This window comes from Salvia splendens, chromosome 9, assembly GCF_004379255.2.
Source record: "Salvia splendens isolate huo1 chromosome 9, SspV2, whole genome shotgun sequence".
Lineage (NCBI taxonomy): Eukaryota > Viridiplantae > Streptophyta > Magnoliopsida > Lamiales > Lamiaceae > Salvia > Salvia splendens.
In genome coordinates, this window is record NC_056040.1 from 26,244,084 (window position 1) to 26,248,818 (window position 4,735).

The 4,735-nt window shown below is 35.5% G+C and overlaps 1 pseudogene; it reads left to right on the top strand.

Annotated features, from left to right (window-relative positions):
* The first annotated feature begins 1,957 nt into the window (after positions 1-1,957).
* LOC121749359 lies at positions 1,958-2,891 on the top strand (annotated as a pseudogene).
* The last annotated feature ends 1,844 nt before the right edge of the window (positions 2,892-4,735 follow it).

Consider the following 4,735-nt stretch of genomic DNA (forward strand, 5'->3'; position numbering starts at 1 on the left):
GAAATTAATCTATTCTAGGACCTGCTATTATAAATCAAATTACACATCTTTCTCCTTTAATGCCGTTCCTTCCTTTGGCAAGTGATTTACTTTTGGTATGTTTGACAGGTTTTACCATATAACCTAACCCCAAAATAAATTCCTTGTAATCATGGATCCTCTCTGCTGAACATATTACATATCACAGTCTCTACTCATTAACTTTACTCAACTAAACATAAAAAAGAAATTGTACAACTAACATATGTTGAATTACTTGAATACGTCTTGCCCATGTATTAAGTCATTCTGTTTACATAATAATTTGTGCTTTTGAATGTATTTTTCTTAAGAATGGCGTGGAGGGAGCTGAAGAAGGCTAGGATCATTAGGAGGTGGAGGGAGCCGAGGAAGATGTGGAGGACGAGGAGGGGGAAGATGAAGAGGAGGCGGAGGGGGCCGAGGAAGATGAAGATGAGGAGGTGGATATAGCCGAGGAAGATGAGGAAGAGGAAGAGGAAGAGGAAGATGGAGTAGAAGACGACGAAGTGGAGAAATTTGACAATCCTAACGCCACTGTCAACCCTAAGGAAAGAAAGGTAAACAGTAGTGCTACATATTTAGATAGGGTGTGAAATATATCATACTACTAGTATATTTTATGATAAGATTTAAAACACCAATAGAATCACAAATGAATTACTAAATCATGCATTCATAAAATCAAATTGTTTTTTTTGTACTAATATATTGGACTGCTCTTTAGCAGGAACCAAACTCATGTTGTTCTAATCTTTGCAATAATAGAGACTCACTTCATTAATATCTACTTTATTAATTTAAACCTAGAATACTTTCATCACCAACGTTTTCGATCATCAAACTCTCGGCATTCACGTAAATGGATAGAAATCGAACACATATTAGTTAATTTATAAAGTTAATTATGTTAATAAAAGCAATAAAATAGGATTTGTCTACAACTTGGCATCATTAAGCAGGATTAAATTGTGAGTTAGTCTATCACTAAGCTAAGTCGCACACAAGATGTCGTTTTTTAATATACTCCCTCATTCCCTTAAATTTTGTCACACTTTGATCGGGCGCGGATTTTAACAAATGTAATGAAAAGTGAGTTGCAAAAAGTTAGTGGAGAGTGGTTCCTACTTTTATATATTAGTTTTATAATAAAATGTGAGTTGGAATGAGTTAGTAAAATATGAGGTCCACTACCAAAAATGGTAAAAAAATGAAATGTGACAAATTTTGTGGGACGGACGTAAACGGAAAAATGTGACAAAATTTAAGGGTCGGAGGGAGTATCAACAAATAGGGGTGTGATCAATTGCTAACTTTCTTAAGTTGCTAATTCATCAACGTAGTGTATTAAAAATGTCAACACGATGACATTAAAATGTCAATACAAATTTTTTTAACATTTCAATATATTGTGTTGATATTATGTGTTGACATTTTAATATCATCATGTTGACATTTTTAATACACTGCGTTGATGAGTTAGCAGATTTGTCATATTTACATTTATTCCGAATAAAAGTAAGTTGAATCTTTAAAGGTTTTTGCAGAATCATTTGGACTAGTACAATTTTGATGACCCATTCGATATTCTAAAGAAAATGACACAATAATGAATACTCACACTATGTTTAAAATACTCTTCTTTTGTAACAGGGATGGAAGAATATCCCCCGTTTGCAAGTTGATTATTCATGACTCGAACGTCCATTGACTTGGCTCAAGAATTACTATGGTTGATTACACATTCAATTGCCCCAATGAGAAGCCGCCCAAGGATTATTCATGTCTTGATTGGTAATCCTCTTGTTCATACAAAACTTATATTCATGTTTTAATATTTTTGAGAATATTTAAAAGAGGAGTTGCCACTGGGATAATTTGTTTGCTACTCGGCATCATCCTCCTCTACTTGGATGTCAAGAGAAAATCACATAATAAGATGAAGCGGAAATACTTTCTCCAAAACGGAGACCATATGTTGCAAGAGAAACTTGCTACGAGAGAAGCTTCACCGGAGATGATCACCATTTTCAGCTCATCTGAGCTACAGATGGCGACAGACAACTTCCACGACAGTATGATAATTGGTCGAGGCGGCTTTGGCACCGTGTACAAAGGCGTGCTAGCGAACACAGGAACAATTGCAATCTAAAGGTCTATAAGAGTTGATCTTGACACAAATTGAGGAGTTCACCAATGAGGTTGTTATTCTGTCTCAGATCAACCACATGAATGTAATTAGGTTGCTTGGTTATTTCCTAGAGACCAATGTTCCCCTTCAACTCTACGAGTTCATCAACAATGGCACCCTTTCGTCACACTTGCATAATGAGGCTAAGCCGTGTGCTCTTGATCGGAACACATGTCTTAAGATCGTTACTGAAACTGCAGGGGTATCTTCACTCCAGCTTCTATTCCCATCATACATAGGGATATCAAGCCGGACATCATCCTTCTAGACCATACTTTCACAGAAAAGGTGTCCGATTTTGGAGCTTCAAGGTTTGTTCCCGTTAATCTCGCGCAGCTATCCAGAATGGTGCAAGGGACTTTTTGGATATCTTGATCTTGAGTACATGCATACGAACCAGTTGACAGAGAAGAGTGATGTTTATAGCTTTGGAGTTGTTATGTTGGAACGTGTTACTAGCAGGAGAGCATTGAGTTTTGATAGGCCAGTAGAGGAGAAGAGTTTATCCAACTATTTTCTTTACATGCTTAAGCATGATTTGTTGTTTAAAATTATTGATGACATAATTTTGAGTTTGAGAAATATAGAGCAAATATCAGCGGTTTGTAAGCTAGCAAAAGAGTGTTTGAACGTGAAGGGAGAAGATAGCCAACCGCCCAACTCACAGCTAAATTATTTCTAAATTATTTAATGGACTTAGCTATTTTAAAACGTATTGGGCTTCACAAAGCACCATAGCCCTCCGCGCAACCACTAGCTTTGGATTAGATATAAAAAGCCCACACCTAAATTATTTCATGGCCTTAGCTATTTTAAAACGTATTGGGCTTCATGAAGCCCAATATCCCACCACCCAACTACTAGCTATAGATTAGATAAGAAGCCCATACCTAAACTATTTCATGGCCTACTCACGACAGCTTCAAAAGTAGGAACAATGGAACCTTAAATAATATTGTTTCCATTAAGTAGAGATTCAGAAACAGGCTCACGAATATCATCAATACCTACCGGAGGAGAAGCAATGAAGGCAATAATAAATATAGAAATTGATATATAGGGCTTACCTATAGGAGCAACATATTTTATCCTTGCAGCCTCCCACTTCAAATCTTGATTCAATTAACATGCTACTGAAAATTATATGGAAAGATATTTATTATTTTTTTATTGATAATATAATTGAAATATTGAAAAACAAAACAAACCGTGCATTACATTGTATTGTAAATTTTTCGGTTGATTGTTATACAAAAGTTTTTATAAATTCTAAAATACATGAAAAATTATTTATTTATGCACAAGGCTTCATTTGATCAAATTCTAATAAATTTTCTTCATTTGATGTTGCTTAATCCATTATTGATTTTTTTATAAAAAAATATGTTTTGTGTTTAGATGGAACCTATTTGGAGTGGCTTTTGATTGTATAATTAATCGAATTCGGGTCTGGATGTGGAGTGAGCATATTCAGGCTAGTGTACACCAATGGTAGATCGTACACCATCTTTCGAGTTGGACAATCTAGTCACTTGGAATGTGGCCTCTGTCATGTATAGTTCAGATATGGTATCTGATAGATGGTGATGATGATGATGGTGATGATGATGATGGTGGTGATGGTGATGGTGATGGTGGTGGTGGTGGTGGTGGTGGTGGGTTGCGCAGCCATGTTTTTACGATGAAAATGATTATAGTATCTCGGGCCTTTTCAAAGTTAAAAACCTCAATGTCACTGAATGGTGGCATGATAAATATTTTTATGAAAATATTTTCGGCATCAAGTACTCAGCCCTGCATGTGTTTTCCCTATGTGCAGGTTGAGTTGTGACGAACGCGGTGGGTGTTGAGCATAAAAGTAAAGTAAATGCCTATTAAATGTTTAGAACATGTTGTGTCCTCGTACATGACAGTATTCTTCTCTCGAATGCTTCAACTGAACGTTGTTTTGTTTATCTTTTGATATTGTTGAAGCTTGTTTCTTTCAATTCTCGAACTTTTATGACTTGGAACTCTGATTTGAATGATTGAATTCTCATGTTTGAATCATATTCCGAGCCAATTGATTGTTTCCCTTCTTCTTCCCTGCTTCTTTAATTCCCCACTAGTCACGATTCAACTGAACATTCTATTCTTAGAAAGGGCGGTCGTGGTAATGTATTTGTTGATAAAAAAGACATTAGGCCATTATTTTTAGCTACTTTTATGTGCCTAAATTATATCCTTATTCGAAAGCCAAAATAATGAGGATAACTCTTGGGATTACTTATATTTTATGAAAAATAGTTCGATAGATGAGGAGAAAAATAATGAAAAGATATGTTGTTAATTGTAAGAATGCATAAATTTCTTTAAAATAGAAAAATAAATGTGCACAAGAAAATGGAAAAGTGAAAGGGGTTGACAAGAAAATAAAAATAAAGGGCATTGAGTGTCACGACTACACTTTGCTAGGAAAATCAGGCTCAGTTTATCACGACTAGGGGAAGATTTAAGAAGCGGAGGAGAAGGTCGAACATTAGTACA